The sequence below is a fragment of the Leuciscus leuciscus genome (genome assembly GCF_965113295.1).
Source record: "Leuciscus leuciscus genome assembly, chromosome: 3".
Lineage (NCBI taxonomy): Eukaryota > Metazoa > Chordata > Actinopteri > Cypriniformes > Leuciscidae > Leuciscus > Leuciscus leuciscus.
In genome coordinates, this window is record NC_138727.1 from 63136397 (window position 1) to 63156908 (window position 20512).

The 20512-nt window shown below is 40.5% G+C and overlaps 1 protein-coding gene across 1 annotated transcript in view; it reads right to left on the minus strand.

The window, feature by feature from the left end:
• LOC309495549 (uncharacterized protein) overlaps positions 1-20512 on the minus strand; it is a 116513-nt gene that overhangs the window by 43305 nt on the left and 52696 nt on the right. The window lies entirely within an intron of this gene.

The window sequence follows — 20512 nt, forward strand, 5'->3', positions numbered from 1 at the left end:
GCTAGAACCAGCCAATCATCCAAATAATTCAGCACTCGTATGCCTCGGAGCCTGAGGGGTGCGAGCGCTGCATCCATGCACATCGTGAATACGCGAGGTGCCAGGGATAGGCCAAATGGCAGGACTGTGTACTGATATGCCTGGCCCTCGAAGGCGAATCTCAAAAATCGCCTGTGACGTGACGCTATTTGTATTTGAAAATAAGCGTCTTTCAGATCTATCGACATGAACCAGTCCCCTTGGCAAATTTGCAAGAGGATTTTCTTGGTCGTGAGCATTCTGAACCGTCGTTTCATCGTCTTTTTTGGGTACCAGAAAATATCTGCTGTACATGCCCCCTTCGCTCTGAGCTTGTGATAGGGGTTCTATAGCCCCTTTGCTCAGTAACTTCGCTATTTCGGCCCGAAGTAGGTGTGCTACTTCCTTTTTCACCGTAGTATCGATTCGCGCCGCTTTGCGTTGCGGGCGTCGACCGAACTGTAGCGAATAGCCTCTTTCTATAATGTCTAGCACCCACTTCGAAACCCCGGGTAGCCTTGCCCATGCGTTTGCACGAATGGCTAGGGGTTGAATGCGAAGCGCGCTCTGATCGCTCAGCGACAGAGGGGCTTCAGTGTGCTGCAACATAAGCGTCGTGCTTATGACATTTGAGGCAGGGGGCGCGCTGATAACAGCGGGCAGATTGCCCGCGCTCGACTCCTCTGCGGTGGTCAACCGAGAGGGGGAGGGCTGGGCGAGTCCCGTAAGACCTGTCATGTCTATGTGTGAATGTGGGCGTGGGATAGCGGGCACATTTACAACACTGAGAGCATTGTCTGCCTGAGCAGAGCGAATGCATGTTGGTTTCGTTTTACAGAAACCTTGAGACATGCAGAACGTAGTGTTTGTGGACACTGGGCAGTGGGCACATTTACCACATTTAATGCGCAATCGATCTGGGTCGATTTCATGTGCGCGAGCCCTGTGCGACGGGCTGTGTTTCTGTGTAGGAATGAGCACTGGGCAGTGGACATTTTGTCTACACTCATAACACCATCGGCCGTGGCCGGAACACCAGAAAATACACTCTATGGGATTTATCTGGGTAGCCGTAAAGCGGCGTTTGTGTGCAGGCAAGCGGGCTGTGTCGCCGACTTGTTTACTGCAGAATACACTGGAACAGTCGCATTTACTGGAACTGAACGAGCGAGAAGTTGCCATAGAAACAGAGAGCGTCAACATGCTGGCGTTTGTTTGCAGGCGTGCGTGCATTACAACAGGCTCGCTCACTGCAGTATGACATTCCCAGTCGCCTGAACTTCAGAGGGGAATGAGAAATGTGTGAGAAATAGAATTCGGCCCGGCCGCAGCGGGACATTATCACTCTTTTCTCCTTTCGCCAGTGACGCACGGGAACCGAACAGAGGGAGAGAGAAAGCTAGCCCCGTGACCGTCCGCTCCTGACATCCCCTGTGAACGGCGCGGTTTGCGCGGCTCGAACAGAGGGAGAGCAGGTATCATCCTCCAAGCAGGCAAGGCAAGCGGGCGCACCGGCGAGCTTTGCGGGTTGGGGGTTGGAAAGGGGCGTCTTGAAAAAGACGCCCGGCTCTTTTAGTGCAATGAGAGTGTGTGTCGCGGCGGCGAACACACACACATACACAAAACACAGTAACAGAGAAAAGGATATGTACGCCGGAAAGCGTCAGCAGGAACGGCGACTGAAGGCGGCGAGTTGTCGACTGGCAGTTTCAGATGCAGATAAATCCCGCTGGGTGCTTGCAATCAGACGGCGCGGCTTCCTCTCAGGATCCAGCGATGCGTGAGCCCGCTGAAGAGATGAAAAACTGACCAAACCAGCCTCTCTGGGCCGTATTTATAGCCCTGGCCCCACCCGATTTCGGCGGGACATGACGTAATGGGCGCGAAGCGCCCTCATTGGTTCTGACGTCATGAGGAGCCTCTATCGATAGGCTGGTGCAGTTGCCGCAGAGCAGCTAATGGGTGCGCGAGCTGTCTCGCCCATGTCTGCATGCTGCTGCAATGCGTTTTACATTATTGCAAAATTAAGGATAATTTTTGGCTTCAATATCTCGAGGAAAAGAGGTTTTCCCCTAGCGTAAGATATTCTTACGCAAGTACGAGAGACCTCTCGTAAGAGAACTGAGATGTTTTTCCTTTGAGTTTTCCGTGTACAGACGACACCATTGTCAAAATGATCTCCATTTACACCAGGAATGGGCAACTTCGGTCCTGGAGGGCCACTGTCCTACAGAGTTTAGCTTCAACCCTAATCAGACACACCTGAACAAGCTAATCAAGGTCCTCAGGATTACTAGAAAATTACAGGCAGGAGATTGTTTTCAGGGTTGGAGCTAAACTCTGTAGGACAGTGGCCCTCCAGGACCGAAGTTTGCCCATCCCTGATTTACACGGATCGTGAAACCAACTAAAAACGCTGTATTCTGCTACCAGGCCATTAGATGGCGGTGGAACACTATATATTGAACACATAATACACATGTGCATGACGTCATCGTCTTCAGAGATTCATGTTTTTGTTGTTTACGTGGAAACTTGCTCTCTGAAACCCGTTTTCAAAACCCAAAAAGCTGTTGTTGTGTTAACTAATGGCCAAAACAAATAAAAAGTTTTACGTTTTTAGTTAAAAATGGCGTTGTGTAAACAGCCCCTTAGATGGAATGTTATGTTTATTGTGAAGTCACCATTATGATGATCTGTTTTGCTGTCATTGGGCTCATGACCATTGACCTTTTAATATTACATTATGAAAAAGTTTGACACTATACCATGGGGAAAAGTTAAATCATTCACTTATACAGACATGCACATGTATAAGATGAATCATATTTACAAAAACAATTCATTACAACTTTCTGACTTATTTCAGAATCATACAGTACTACATTCTCTTGAATAAATGATTCAATAACAAATAAAAAAAATTTAAGTCACTTGTCGCCACCTTGTGGCGAAACAATGTCAAGTCAAGTATATTTGTACAGCGCTTTTCACAATACAGATTGTATCAAAGCAGCTTCATAGTATTAAATCAAAATAACACAACAAGGTTTGTTTCTAGTGGAAAAAACGTCCACATTTGGTAAGTCTGAGCAATAGTATTATTGATTGATTAAATTAAAGGGGGGGGGGGGGGGGGGGGACATTTTCACTCAATCTCCTGTTAATCTTGAGTACCTATAGAGTAGTATTGCATCCTTCATATCTCCAAAAAGTCTTTAGTTTTATTATATTTATAAAAGAAAGATAGGCTATACCGAGTCTGGAAAAAAACGAGCGTCTAGAGGAGCAGTGCTAACCGAGCTAACAACACAGAGACATTTTTGAAGCAGTTTTACTCACCATTAGCGACCGCGAACCTTTATCATTGTGACTGCTCGATCCTTAAGCATTAGACGATCTGCAAATCCGTCGATCTGGGCTTTGTTTATAAAACAATCATCGTCGAAATGCACAAACAGTCTTCCACAAAAACAAACAGTCTCTGAAAAAACAAACTCCATCCACTGGTCCCTTAGCGCTGGGTTCTTTAGGAATCTGTGCAGGGTTGTCTTGCCCTGGCAACCAAAAACCCACTTCTTTGGTGACAGTGACTACGTTTACATGCAGCCAATAACCAGTTCAAAACCGGGATATTAGCAATAACCCGGTCGCGCACGGCCATGTAAACACCTGCAAAAACCCGGATATGCTCATATCCCGGTTTTTAAAAACCCGGATATGATCCCTGGGGTACCCCTTTTCTAACCCGAATATTTGGTCATGTAAACGCGTATCGGCATATCCCCATCAAAAGGAACATTGATTTGTGTTCTGCGCATGTTCTATTCGCAAGGAATCTTGGTCTTTTGAGTATAGACGGCGCATACAAAAACCCGCGTGCAGTATACCGGAAGTAAACAAGAAGTAGAGGTAAACATGGCGAGACGCAGCACAGCACCACACTTTTGGAGCGAGGAGGAAATCGCAAACAAAGGCGATCGCTATCTGCCTCGAACTATTCATTATCCGCGTGCTGCTGCTGTTGTTGTTGTCTTCGGATACAGGAAGAAGAATCGGAAATAACGCACATTGCGTCTTAAGGCCAATTTATACTTCTGCGTCGAGTGTACGCCGTAGTGTACGTCGTAGGCTACGCACGTAGGCGACGCCGTCGTGAGCATTTATACTTCTGCGAATGTCTTTGTTGCTCTGCAGTTACACCGCCGAAACGCTAGTTGGCTCGGGTGGGTTTTAATGTTCCACTGTGTTTACATTCCTCGCGGCTGTTTTGAGTTTAGGTTTCTACGAGCAATGGCGACTGAAGGAGTCATACAGATGGCTGTATTTCCGCACTTCTTCAAGCAATCTCTCGGTCACTTGGTCTATTTCCATGGCTCTTCACTGATCTTTGGAATTTAAAAATGGCGGGCGGGCGGTGCAGAGTGCAGAAGATCATTCCGGAAATGCGTAGGAGGAAACGCGATGCTATCCAGCCGACCAATCACAGATCTTGCGGTCCGCGTCGCCGCGACGCGTAGTTACATTTTTGAGGAGGTGCACGTCAGGGTACGGCGAAGGGTACGACGTATGGTACTACGCCGTACCTTCTACGCGCACCCGACGCAGAAGTATAAATTGGCCTTTAACGTTGTCCGTACGTCCAGACGCTAACCGTGTGTCGCCGTTTACATCGGGATATTTCCAATTGATTACAAATTCCATGTATACAGGAGTAACTCTCTCTACTCACGCATGTAAACGGGTTATTCCGAATGTTTCAGAAACCCAAATAGTGACCTTAACCCGACCATAACCCGATATTTGACAGCATGTAAACGTAGTCATTGACTTCCAAAAGCTGAGCAGAGGAGCGCTTTGATGAGGTAACGTACTGCTTTCGCTCTCTTCTCTCTCTGTCTGGTCTACGAGTGTGCGCGCGCCTGCGGTTCTTCTGGCAGAAGTGCCCTTAGGACCCATATAAGGAAATTCCGCCCCATCTTACGTGACACAGACCCATACTCGAAAAAAACTTTCCGAAACTTGTGACAAACTGGAAGGACAATTTTTGGCACAGAAATACTCCTTCAAACGTACAATTTAATTTTTGAAACTTTGTCCATGTTTAGCATGGGAATCCAACTCTTTAACAGTGTAAAAAACTCAGTATGCATGAAAAATCATTTCACCCCCCCTTTAAATTAAATATCCCCAACTGAGCAAGCCAAAGGCAACAGTGGCAAGGAACCGAAAAACTCCATCAAGTGACCTAATGGTGTCCTACAGTAAAACTCCATCAGGTGACCTAATGGAGAAAAAAAAACCTTGGGAGAACCCAGGCTCAGTCGGGGGCCAGTTCTCCTCTGGCGTTTAGTTCTCCTCTGGCGTTTAAATGTAATTCAATGTAATCGATTAATGCGTTATTTTAAGTGCCAAATCAAAAGCTGATTTACTCTATTTTGATCTATACGCTATCGTAGGCATCAGTGTTTATATTTGAACTTTAAACTTTTATCCCAGTACTATGATGATTTGAACTATTGTATCACATAATGATACTAAGAGGTTGAAAAGACTACTCTTTTCAGACTTCATGACGACTCTCTCCGGGTCAGCGGCAGCGCCAACACAGATTTGAATGTTGTGATATGATTTTGTCAAAGGTTTAATAGACAGACTAAATGGAAGGAGATTGTGTCGGTGTTTGAATCGAAATCACAGTCTTTTAAAGATGAATCTTGCAGCTCTACTGTCTTATCTCTCTCTCAGCATATTAGTAGCACGAGGGCTTTTCAGTGCATTCAATCTCACGTCTCTTCCACACGTCCACTTGAAAGGGATGTTACATCACTTAACACTCAAAAATAACAACACATTTCATCCCCTGTTGAAACGAAAGTGGCCAACTTCGGTCAACCTCATCTATAAGCAAGGACAAAAATAAAGCAATTTAATTTGAATTAATATCGATTCTGTAATAATAAAAAAAAAACGTTTATTTTTATTTTTATCGCTATACCTAGGTGAATCGATTTTTTTCTCCCAGCCCTAGTAGTAATGTGCCTTTTTTGATTCCTGGAGCATACTCTGCCACTCGCTGATAAAGCATAGTGTTGTGTACACTATGTATGGTTGATATTTTATTTTTATTTTGGTTATTGGGGTTTTAAACAGAGATGTGGGTTTTGAGATAAAAAGAAAAGTAGACTTGATATGGAAAGGGACGTGCTGATGGGTAGGGTAAGTATGGAAGGGATGATGTGGGCGGGGAGAAGATTTTGGGTGGGTCAAGGGGGGGGACCTAGATTTTTTCTGGACATTGATGTGGGAGGGAGGAATGAAGCAAGGTGGGAAAGCCAGTGTTTTTCATGTTGGGAAACCTTTGTTTATATGTTTATTATTTGTGAGGACTGTTTAAATTATTTGTTTCATAGTAAAGTATGCTCACATCCTAGGATGTCTCTGATACATTGCAATTGTTTCCTGCGCCATGACTGAAGTGACTAAAAAGGGGCAAATGGTGGGCAGGCAGTGAGGATTACATCACTAAACACTGGTGGGTTGAATGCTCCGGTGAAACATATTAAGATCATGACGCATGTTAAAGACTTGAACGCCGATATAATGCTTTTGCAGGAGACACACTTGTGTGATTCTGATCACCGGAAATTGAACAGGCCCTGGATCGGACAGATTTTTCACTCCAAATTTAATTTGAAAACGAGGGGTACAGCAATATTGATAAGATCTAGGATTGACTTTGTATCTGATAATATAATTACAGATTCAAATGGCTGTTATGTTATTGTCTCTGGCACACTTTAACAAAAAACAATAACTTAGCATCTGTTTATGCCCCTAATTGGGACGATTATTCTTTCATGAAATCATTTCTGTCTTTTATTCCAAACTTGAATTCTCACTTACTGGTGCTAGGAGGGGATATGAACTGCGTCATGGATCCGGTACTAGACAGATCTAATCCGAAACCTGTCCCGCGCTCGAAAATGTCAGCGACTCTCTCTGCCTTCATGGACCGGTATGGCTATGTTGACCCCTGGAGGCTCTCATACCCCTCTACCAGACAATACTCTTTTTTTCTCCCATGTGCACCGTACATACTCGTGTATAGATTACCTTATAGTAGACAGGGCATTTATCCCATCAATTTCCTCCACCCAGTATTCACCGATAACGGTCTCGGACCACTCAACTATTACTCTGGACCTTTGTTTTGACCACAAGCCAAAGGGATTCAAATTTTGCCGCCTGGATCCTCTTTTGTTAGCTGAGATGGACTTTTGCAAGTATTTATCAGAGACTATTAAACTTTTCCTAGACACTAATCAGAACGATGAGACTTCACCTTCCCTCTGCTGGGAAACCCGTAAGGCTTTTGTTAGAGGCAAAATTATATAATTTACATCTTATGCAAATAGAGCTCGTAAGGCTTGACGAGTAGAACTAGAAAAAGCTACCATGGACTTGGACAACTCACTCTCTACCAACCAATCACCAGACTTACATAAAGAGAGGATGGTACTTCATACAGAGCTCGACCTCCTCTTGACAAAGGAAGCTGAACAAAAACTCCTTCATGCGCAGGGATATACTGTATGCCAGTCGCCTCCTGGCCCACCAACTGAAGGCCAAGATGGCCTCAAATCAAATTACACAGATAAAAGATGAAACAGGCTCCCTTACATCTGACCCAGAAACGATCTATGGTACTTTCAGGAAGTTCTCCTCCCAGTTATATAACTCAGAATGTTCCTATGATGAAGCTCAGTTGTCTCAGTTTTTAAAAAAATTGGCCATGCCCAAAATATCTGATGGTAACCGTGAGATGTTAAACGCTCCTTTGCAGCTTTCAGAAATTAAAGAGGCAATACAGTTAATGAACAACGGTAAATCCCCAGGACACGATGGGTACCCGGTTGAATTTTATAAGAAATTCTCAGACCAACTGGCCCCATTATTATTATTATCCCCGCCTGGGCTCCCTGCCGCCCACCCTCACACAAGCTGCTATTTCTTTAATCTATAAAACAGGCAAAGACCCCCTGAATTGTACATCGTACCGCCCAATCTCGCTCTTATCCGTAGACGTTAAAAAACTCGCAAAGGCTCTGGCCCACAGAATGGAGTCGGTCATGTCCTCGGTTATATCAGAGGACCAGACGGGATTTATAAGGGGGAGGCACTCGTTCGCTAATGTCAGAAGACTTCTGAGCATCATTCACACCCCGCGTTCTCCTTCAGAACCGGAGGTTGTTATATCTCTCGACGCAGAGAAGGCTTTTGATAGGGTGGAGTGGCCCTACCTGTTCGCCTCCCTCCAACAGTTTGGTTTTGGAGCAGGTTTCATTTCTTGGATTCGGTTATTCTACGTCTCCCCCAGTGCATCAGTTTGTACTAACACCAGTGGTGTAGTCTACGTGATACGCAGGTATACGCTGTATACCCACTAGAAAAGGCCAAGGATTTCCGTATACCCACTTAAAAAAAGCGTGAGGATACGTAACAACTTCGTTTTGTGTCAGAACTTTCACACTTTCATTCATATAAATTCACCCTGTCTGTGTTTGTGAAGCGACGGATCAAATCGCAGAATCCAGTCAGAAATGGAACTTGCTATATAAAGCAGAACGTCATGGAATTTGGCTATTTTTGAATGAATAAATCAAAAGGCCTGTACAATGAATCAAATCTCGATATCTACTAGTGTCTAGGGTCCGCTCAGTGTGTGCTCCACTACACACACATTTCACCATTTCATTTGATAAAACTATCGTCATTCATTCATTTCATATACACACAGAAACTGTTATGTCTTTATGACAACCTGTCAAAATAAAAGTTCGGTATAACTTGAAGAAATTATAACAGAAATATATTACTATTGCACAGTAGAGTATACTTTAAGTAGGCCTAATAATAATAATAATAATAATAATAGTTTATTAAAACACACAGAAACTGAAATGTCTACAACCCACCAAAATAAAGTTCGGTCTAACTCAAAGAAATTAGAAAGACATTGCACAGTAAAATGTATTTTAAAATTATACTACTACTACTACTAATAATAATAATAATAATAAAATCTATTAAAACGCTATTTTAAGGGAATATCACACAAGTTTTCATACATGTTTTAATTTAAACAGTAAACTTGCCAAAACAATAACACCATTTTTTTTCCCCCAAAACACCATTTCTAAAAGTAAATTTGTATTTGTGCCTATAGCTCTGGGGTTGGGGGGTATATTACAGTATACTCACTACAAAAAACTAGACTACACCACTGACTAACACCCAGCGCTCGGAGTTCTTTCCTCTCTTCCGCGGGACTCGACAGGGATGTCCGCTTTCTCCACTCTTATTTGCGGCCGCTATTGAGCCACTTTCGATTGCTTTGAAGGCAGAGGAGGGAATCAAGGGGATTCAGAGATGGGACACAGACCACAAGGTCTCATTATCTGCCGACAATCTTCTTTTGTACATCCGCGACCCTCAGTCCAGCATCCCACGTGTTCTCTCAGTTCTGAAGTCATTTAGAGAGTTCTCCGGTTATAAATTAAACATCTCAAAAAGCGAGTGCTATGCTATTAACCAATTAGCGGTGGAGCTACCCCCGTCTTCAGTCCCCTTTAGACTATCTAATTCAGGTTTCAAATATTTATGCATTGCAATCACAAGATCCGTCAGGACATTACGAGAGCAGCACTTTACTGCTTTAACGACAACAGTCAAGTCCAATTTGCAGTGGTGGAACCGTCTACCGCTATCCCTGGCCGGAAGAGTACAGACTGTTAAGATGAATATACTTCCTAGATACCTATATATTTTCCAATGTCTGCCTATCTCCTTACCCAGGTCATTTTTTACTGCCATAGAAGGTATTATCTCCTCATTTATTTGGGCTGGCAAACACGCCAGAGCCAGTAGATCACTATTGCAGAGGAGCAGATCCCTTGGTCCCTGGTGTCAAATCGAGGCCAAGTCATGCTCCTCTTCTTCGCTCCAAGCCCTGGTTTGCAGTAGCCTTCCCTTTTCCCCATCGCCTTATACATCTAATCCTATAGTAACTAATTAGCACAAATTAGGCGCAACTCTGGCTGGCTCACCCTTCCTCAGACAACTCCTATTTGCAATAACGATTTATTCCTTCCTGCTAGAATTGACCCTAGATTCAATTTTTTTTGCTAGGAGTGGCCTCCGATATTTCAGAGATATGTATGTTAACGATGTTAAGATATATATGTATGCATAGAAAAATCTGCGGTTTTGAAAATACCCGTGTTCGTGTGGACAGGGCCTAAGATTTTGGATGGAAGCCAGTTGTAACTCTTGTGTTTCTTTTTCCTTCAGTGATTCTGCTTGTTAACAGCAGGTGTTCATCACTAATGTTCAATCATCAGTTAATGACTTAATTATTTAATGAACTGCAACACTGCTTCAGTGTTAGTATTTAACACTATGTAGAGTGGACTCCAGGGGTTGGTTCTATGTACCTCGCTTAATACATCTGAGATAATTTGACAGATGCCAGATTTTTTAATCGTGAAAAATTATCTCTGGCTAATTTGTTTCTTCAAACGAATTTGTGGATTTGATTAATATATCTGGATTAAGCTGTCTGAGATTAATGCTCATTCTTGTTTTCATTGGAAAAGGCAGATGTATCGATACTCAAAACCATGATCAGCAATACAGCAATTGGCTGCCGGCAAGACAGCATTGTAATGACATCATATTAAAAAAAGAACTTCACACACCCAACTTAATGAATTTCTGTACCTTTATAAGGAAACAGCCAAGCGATCAAAACAACATAAAAGTTATAATAGATAAATAAAATGTAAAATGTTTGTTACATTATTCACAATTATTTCTATTCTGTAATTCTGTACCTCTCTGCCGGCACCCAACGGTACCTTTTTTCGTTACTTTAGGCATGTTTACCTCAATAACTGTAAAAACAAAAAAAAAACTAAGTAGTTTGTAGAAGTGTTATTGACATTATGTCAGAGCTGCCTTGGTCGCTGTCTGCCATTGTCTGTAATGCTTGAGTATTAAAGGCAGGGTAGGCAGGATTTTTCAAAAAAAATAAACTTTTTCCCCAATTTGTTTAAACTGTCTTTATATACCAATACATAATTAAAATGTAAGTACTCTGAAAAAGAGAGTATAAAAATCGAGTGTCTCTAGTCCTCTCAGGACTGCAATAAACACAGTTACTTATTCCATCCACTCCCACCCCCTCCCTTCTGGGCTCCTTCCAAAGCCACGCCCCCAAAACACATGAACGCGCAATGCCGACCGCTCAGCTGGAGGAGGAATTCATTTCGTGTAAGATTCATAACATATACGGTGTTTTGCATGTAAGAGCTTCCACGATGAAAGCACTGTTGGCTCTGATTAGGACTAACATTACACTCCGGAGACAAGTAGCCTTTCTTGTAGAAAGCATCTTTCTACCTTAATAGTTCCTTTTTTGCCTTGTTTGCCTTCTCTGACTGTATATGCAGGTACTGGGAATTTTGACTGCTCTTTCTCTGCCATAATTGTGATTCCGTGTTTCCGTGCCTCTTCCCCTCCTCGAGTCAAATGGGTGCGCGCATGTGGGCAGCTCCTGTAGCGGCAGGGGTAAATGTAAATGTAAATGTACTTTATTTATATAGCACCTTACATCAGCCGATAGGTGAACCAAGGTGCTTTACAACAGATTAAACAACAATTTAAAACAACACACCGAAAAACCAGTACAGTAATAAATGAAGAAATAAAAAGTAAAGAAAAAATAGAATAAAGATAAATATAAAATATAAAATATAAAAGTGCCACCACACTACTGGGTACTAAAAGCCATTTTGAAAAGATACGTTTTAAGTCTTGATTTAAAAAGGCCCAGGTCAGTAACGATACGCATCTCACTGGGGAGCTTATTCCAGAGCTTAGGTCCAGAAACTGAAAAAGCACGGTCTCCCCAGTGTTTAAGTTTTGACCTGGGCACTTCCAACATGAGTTGATTGGACGACCTCAAAGTCCTTCCGCAATTCCGAATGGTCAGCATGTCTGATATGTAAGATGGGGCGAGGCCGTTAAGAGCTTTAAAAACAAACAATACAATTTTATAGTGAATTCTAAAATGTACCGGGAGCCAATGGAGGGAATAAAGAATCGGAGTTATGTGCTCTCGTTTTTTAGTGCTCGTTAACAAACGGGCAGCTGCATTTTGGACAAGTTGAAGACGGCCAACAGAGGACTGGGAGACACCAGTATACAGTGCATTGCAGTAGTCCAGTCTAGAGCTTATTAGAGCGTGAATAGCCTTCTCAAGGTCATGACGGTTTAAAAAGGATTTTACCTTTGCTAAAAGGCGCAGTTGAAAAAAGCTCAACTTGACAACGTTGTCAATCTGTTTGTTGAATTTAAAAGAACTATCAAAAATCACTCCTAAGTTCTTCACTGTCTGCCTGGCCGTTAAAGGCCAGGCATCAAGTCCGTTTGACGCAGATTCTCCAAACACAATATATTCAGTTTTGTCCTCATTTAAGTGCATAAAATTTTGGGCAAACCACTGCTTAATATCCGCAATGCAGTCAAATAAAGTACCTTGTACATCACCAGGCTTCAGAGGCAGATAAATTTGCAGATCATCTGCATAAAAATGAAAAGATAGATTGTGCCTGGCTATAATTGACCCTAGTGGTAGCATGTATAATGAAAACAAAATAGGGCCAAGAATAGAGCCTTGCGGGACTCCACAGGAGAGAGAAGTACATGAAGAAGACAAATCACCAATCATTACAGAAAAAGTTCTATCGGATAAATATGACATAAACCACTCAAGTACAGTGCCATGAATGCCAACATAGTGCTTCAGGCGTGACAGGAGGATTGTATGGTCTACCGTGTCAAAGGCTGCTGTGAGATCCAGCAGCACTAAGGCAACAGGACACTTGGTGTCAACAGAGGACGCAATATCATTGTGTACCTTTAATAGTGCAGACTCAGTGCTGTGACGAGGCCTAAACCCGGATTGAAATTTTTCCAGGACAGAGTTGTTTTCCAGAAAGGGCTGTAACTGTAAAAAAACAACTTTTTCTAAAACTTTGGAAAGAAATGGAAGATGGGAGACTGGTCTAAAATTAGATAGCACTGAGGAGTCAAGGTTAGGCTTTTTAAGAAGGGGCCTAACCACAGCATGTTTAAAGGCAGCTGGGAAGGTTCCTAGACTAAGACAGCTATTAATAAAAACCACAAGCCCAGGCCCTACAGCGTTAAAAACCAATTTCAGCACTCTAGCGGGTACAATATCCAATGGACAGTTTGTAGGCTTTAAAGATTTAACTATATCGTCAAGGGAAGAGAGAGAAACTAACTCAAACTCCTCAAACACACCAAAATGAGCTGGGGCAACAGAAAAATCCCTATTAGAACCATTCCTTGTACCCTGTCTAACAGCATCAACCTTGTCAACAAAAAAGTGGAGAAAACTTTCACAGGTGATAGTTGAGAAATTAGCCAGAGCAGAAGTAGGTGGATTTACAAAAGAATTAATTGTAGTGAACAGAACCCTGGGACAGTGACTGCTGCTAGAAATTATATCAGAGAGGTACTGAGATTTTGCCTCCCGTAGGGCCCTCTGATAATCAACGAGACAGGCCCGCAAAATGTCTAGAGACACATGCAGTTTATCCTTTTTCCATCTCCTTTCAGCCTGCCTGCAGCGTTGCCTGATAGTACGAGTATTGTCATTGATCCAGGGATCCGTTCTTGGTTTAGCCAATTTATGCTGAAAAGGGGCAATAGAGTCCAGAATCCCGGAGCAGGTGGAGTGGAAGGAAGAAAGAATATTGTCTGGACAGATAGGAGAATCTATTTCATTCAAGGCAAAAAACTGAGAGTCCCTGAATGCAGCAGTAAATTCATCTGCTGTGGTGGAAGTGATGATGCGACGCTGGCACGATGGAGCAAAACACTTTCTAGCTGGAGGGGGGGCTGTATATTCAAAAACAATTGAAAAATGATCTGAAATGGCAGTCTCAGAGATCTCTTTGAGGGAAATTGAAAGCCCATGAGAGATGATGAGATCCAGGGTGTGCCCGAGATGGTGTGTGGGTTTATCCACTGACTGAACTAAGTTAAAAGTTTCTAAAAGTCTTTTAAAATCAGAGGCTAATTGGTCGGACGGACAACAAACATGAACATTAAAATCCCCACAAATCAAGAGTTTATCATATTTTGGAAAAATATCTGCCAAAAACTCAGAGAACTCATGAACGAAGTCCTTATTATATTTGGGTGGGCGATAAACAACGGCACATAAAACAGGACTCGTAAGCTCCATCACAAACAATTGCAGCTCAAAGCAGGAGTAAGCATTTGTGGGAAGAAACCGGCATTTAAATTTGTCATTAAAAACAGCAGCAAGATGATCGTGGGGTATTGAAGTAGGAACAGCCGGGTGGGAGGAGTTCTGAAAATGCGCTGTTTTCACCTGGTTTCAGCCATGTTTCCGTCAACAGGAGAAAATCCAGGGATTGAGAAATAAAAAAGTCATTGAGAATGAAAGTCTTATTCACAACGGACCGAGTGTTGATCAAAGCCGTGCGAAATAAATTCTGGTCCGTCCGTTCGGAGGCATAAGCGACCGGGCGAAGATTCTCCGGTACGCAGCCCCGTCTGCAGATCCTCATGGGCCGACAGCGCGGACGAGGGTACCCGGCCTCGGGAATAGCCGATATCAGCCATCGGTAACAGGGATCGGTCAGTCCTCGTGTGTAATAGCTGACGAACTCCCTGGAAAGCCCAAACGATGAGTGGAGGACCAGGCCATGGGCTCTCAATCTGCGACTTAATCCACCTCTCCTTCCTCGTCTTCTGCGGCGGCTGTTGCGCAACAACCCGAAAGGAGAATACCACAGGTGGGGAGGTATGGGCGCCAACAGAGGAGGTGGTGTGTTTTGTCGTCCGTTGAAGCCCTGGATCGGCAGTTTTCCCACAGAATCACGTATATTTAAGAGAGTGAGTCGATCATACACCAGTAGCGGTGACACATCACGAATCAAAAACAATAAAAATAAAACAATACACAGCATAGATAGGAGAGGCAGACGGCTGGCCACACACAGGGGCGCCATCAGAAAAGGTGGTAGCCATGGTAGCGAGGGAGAGTGACAGTCGCCCAGCCAATCATTTCATTCGTTCCGAATGGAAATGAGTAGCTGTGTTTATTGCATCCCTGCGAGGACTACAGACACTCAAATTTTAATACTCTCTTTTTCAGAGTACTTACATTTTAACCCTCTAAGCGCCAAAGTCGCAAAATTGTGACAAGACGTCATACTTAATAAAACAGGCTGTAGATCCTAATATGGTGTAATATCTCATTTGTATTCCCTACCACTAGATGGCAGACATGTAATACTTTGATTCAAGACCAAAATGGCGTCATGTTCCTATTCAAAGTGTTGGAGGAAACAGCAGAGCAAGTGAGCGATCGTGTCATTGATGCGGAAGCAGTTCAGTTCAGAGCGTCTGAGTAAATTGTGAGATCTGTGAGAGAAAATCGTCAAATGGCTAATAAAAACTTTTACCGTGAGGATGTGTTGCAAATGTTATTCGCCGATTCTGACTCTGAAGGGGAATATTTGCCTTTTGGAAATGACGATCGGCCGTCTAATGATCGCGCTTCTCCTGGTACATCTTTGCCGCGCGCGCTTCTCCCGGTACATCTTTGAGGTACCATACTCTCAAAAACTATAAGCTAGATACCTGATTGGGCAGATAGTTGGTCAACTGATCAAAAAATAGGCACATGCATTTTACTATGGCATAGTAATAAAGTAATAATTTACTATAGTTTACCATAGTTTTACTGTTGATTTCCTCTTTTCCTGATCATTTGGAATGAAGATAAAAAGACCAAAAAAAAAAAACCCACTCCATATATATTTTTTCCTGAATATTACTGATGAACTGATCAAAAAGTAGGCTACTGTTCACATGTGTTTTACTACTAAAGTATTGTAATATAGAAATAATTTAGTACTTTATCCTATTTTATTGTTGGTTTCCTCTTTTCCGATCATTTGGAATGAGGATAAAAAGACAGTTAATTAACATTAATTCAATATCTACTATTTCCTGAATATTACTGATGAACTGATCAAAAAGTAGGCTACTGTTCACATGCGTTTTATAGTATAGTAATAATTTAGTACTTTATCCTGTTATTGTTGGTTTCCTCTTTTCTCATCATTTGGAATGAGGATAAAACAAATAAAAATAAAAATAAAACATGCAAATAAGTTCAAACATCAGTTCAATATTGATGAAATTATCATATATTATGAAATTCAAGAGGGCCGCCCCCTGATGATGTCATAATACACAAATTAGATGAGTATATTTACACTCCACATAAACTTTCAGCCATCCCCAACATTTTTCTAATTTACAGTAGATCTCTATCATTAAGCCCTTTCAAGCCACAAGCTTTTGAAATTTTGATGTCAAAATCCAGCATTTTTAAAATAAAAAAACTTGGCGCCTAAAGGGTTAATTATGTATTGGTATATAAAGACAGTTTAAAGGTAGGGTAGGTAATCCTGTTCAGAAACACTTTTTTTATACTGGGTGAAATGGTCCTTCCATCCTGATAGTAGTCAATACATTATGTGTTTAGAAAAAGGAATGAAAAAAATCAGACCTCTGTAGCAGCTGCAGGACAGTAAAAACTCTGACCAATCACTGCCATTCGGTGCGAATGTAAAGAACCAATCAGATGCCTTCATGTCTCGTGCCCGAGCCCCACTGCGCGCGCTGCCCTGCGTGCACTCATCACATGTCACCGTTCCCGGAAATATTCAGCTCAAAGCACCTGCATGCAGTCAGCGAAGGCAAACAAGGCAAAAACTACTTCCTCGGACCCTGCCCGCGCTCTTGAACGACCTCGTCTGCTTCGCCCTCAACCCCGGACTTGTCCTCGAGCCGACGATGCGGTACTTTTCTCCGGACTCGGAGTGTACGTTAGTCTTCATTAGAGTCAACAATGTTTTCATCATGGAAACTCTTACATGCAAAACACCGTATATGTTATGAATCTTACCAGAAATTCATCTTCATCACAGTGTAACTGATGGTAATGGAAAAACGTGTATCAATGCAACCTGTTTTTAGTTTTGCCTTATAAATATAGCTCGTTACCGAATGAAACTTTACCATTATCGATATGCTAGCTTGATAGTGAGTACTAAAAGAAATCTTATTTGTTTATATTCATAGTGATAAAGTTAGGTATTTTATTACATGTGATTCTGACATGATGTCACTGTATGTACTGCGCTCCTTCCTCTCCACTCGTCTCAGGTAATAAATGCGTCTTGTTCCAGCCGAGCGTTTGGCGTCGCGCGTTCATGTGTTTTGGGGGCGTGGCTTTGGAAGGAGCTCAGAAGGGAGGGGGTGGAGTGAATGGAAATAATGAGCTGTGTTTATTGCAGATTAAAAGGTCTACAGTCACTCGATTTTTATATTTTCTTTTTCAGAGTACTTACATTTTAATTATGTATTGGTATATAAAGACAGTTTAAACAAATTTGGAATGTTTTTTTTTTTAGAAAAAGGATTACCTACCCTACCTTTAAACAAATTTGGAAAAGTTTTTTTAGAAAAATCCTGCCTACTCTGCCTTTAACAAAAACAACCATTTTAGATATACAAAATATATATATATTTCTATGAAATGTTTTTTTTCCACAAATTCTGTGTTGTGAATTTCTATTAATCAAATGAAGACATAAAACATTAATTTAATTGATCTTTTATATGAAAGATCATTTTGTCAAGATTATTTGTCAAACAACATCTGGGACAACTGAGCTTTATACTGTTAAAATTACAACATACAAAAAAAAAAGTGATTATTCCTTAAAAATAAATTATTATTTTTAGTGTAAGTATTATTATTAAATTGAGATATCTAAATTCTACCATACAACAGTAACATATTGTCAAGTTAAACCAAACGTTTATTTGACGGGTTGTGGTGAAGACCTTTGAGTTTCCGTGTGTTAATGATATAACGATAGTTTTTCTTAAATGAAAATTGTTAATTCCTGATGAGCTTCAGTAACTTTCAGAGCAGCTCTGGGAATGAAGTTCATGCATTCATGTTCTCATATAGTGAGACTGCAGAGGCTGAAAAACACTGCCAGTGTCACACATGCTTCAGTGTGTGTGTGTGGTAAATTAAACGCAATTCTGAACTCGGGTTTTCTGAGTAAACAAGAATGTGAAATAAATGCTTTAATATAGTATGCTTTAATAAAGTAAAGCATAGAATGTGAATAGTACAGATTACTAGATTTTTACAATTATGTTAAGACATTATCTAGTAAAAATCTAGTAATCTGTACTATTCATAAACTATGTATTGAGGATGAAACCTAAAAAAAAAACTATAAATAAATAAATAAATACACAAATAAATAAATATATAAGCAAATCCACAAAATTCTACATAGATAAATATATAAATAAACAAATATGCAAATATTTACATAAATGAATAAATAAATCCACACATTCCTGCATAAATAAATATATAAATGATTAAATGTGCGAGGAGATAAATAATTAAATAAATAAAAACGAATGTTGGGAAAAAAATTGTTAAAGGCAATACTAAAATGAAAGTTGTCTTTTTTTTCCTTTAAATTGTTTATTCATTTTTTAATGTAGCTCTGTATTTATTTTTCCTTGGTGCAACATGCTAATGAGAGGGTGTCAATCAAACACCTTTGGCTGACACTGTTGAAAATAAAAGTATGCTATCTGCTGATTATATTCTCTTCAGAGTAGATGCATCTATACACGCTTTAGGTTAGTTAGCAGCTACATTTGATGTGGCTGTAGATTTGTTTCCTGTAGACGCTAAAAGAGGGCAGTAAAGTTAGTTTTAGGTTTAATATTCGCTGCATACAGAATATATTCGCCTAAGCTGCTAAAGGGACCATCTGCAAATTCCAATCAAAAATATAAACGTCCAATCATTCATTCAAATGAACAATATTTGCAAAGCTATAGTGAATGCCTTGTGGGAAGATGACTGTTTATGAGCTTCTGCAAATATCTTGCTTGTACAGTGAACTATTTTTTTTTAGAAAAAAAAATGACTGCCAAAAGTTTTTTTTTTTTTTTTTTTTTATGGTTGTAGTGTGTTCCTAGTGACCAGACTGACTTACTACAGGTAAATAATGCATGTAGTAAGTCAGTCTATAGGAACATAGTACAAACTTTGAAACATGAAAAAAAACAAAAAACCTTTTGTTGAATTATAGTAATTTATTTTTTCTAAAAATAATTGTACACTGTCCGTACATTAAGGTAGGTATTGGCAAAATCTCACCTGTAATAAGTCAGTCTGGTCAATAATGTAGGCTACTACAATCTTTGAAACATTTTAGTGAGTTACAGTAGGCCTATTTAAAAAAAAAAAAAAAAAGTTTACTGTACAAGCATATCATTCATTTAAATGAATGATTGGACATTTATAATTTTGGACTGTGAGTGGAATTTGCAGACTGTCGCTTTGGCAGCATAGGTGAATATGCAGCGAATATTAAACCTAAAACTAACTTTACTGCCCTCTTTTAGCGGACAAACGGATCTACAGCCACATCAAATGTAGCTGCTAACTAACCTAAAGCGTGTATAGATGCATCTACTCTGAAGAGAATATAATCAGCAGATAGCATACTTTTATTTTCAACAGTGTCAGCCAAAGGTGTTTGATTGACACCCTCTCATTAGCATGTTGCACCAAGGAAAAATAAATACAGAGCTACATTAAAAAAAAAAAAAAAAAAAAAAAAAAAACTATTTTAAGTAACATTTTTTTTTATTTCCATTCGTTTTTATTTATTTAATTATTTTTCTCTTCTATAAATATATTTATTTATTTATGCAGGATTTTTTTATTTATTTATGTATGTATTTGCACATTTATTTATTTATCCAAGTAGAACTTTGTGGATGTTATATATATATATATATATATATATATATATATATATATATATATATATATATATATATATGAAAATCAACATCCATTTGTAGTCAGCTTGTGTGATATTCTTTCAAATTTTTCAGTTGTTTGGACAATTTAACATTCAAGATGACTTTGGGTAATGAGTGAATGCAAACAGAGAAAGATAACTGCAGAAGTGGAAGGAATTAGTGAAAAGTATATGAAGAATTGCCCAGCCTCAAAAAATTTAGCTTGACAAAACGTCACTCAAACCAATCAATTACTTTTAATTTAGGCTTTCTGAGTAACCAAGGAATAGTATGTGAATATTACAGATTACTAGATTTTTACAAATAAGTTAATACATTAAGTAAAATTCATTAAAAGGGGTTAGTTGGAACAACTGTTGGATTTTAGAGTGTACTTTGTCTCTAGCTGTTTAATAGCTGTTCAAACCATTTAAACAAAATA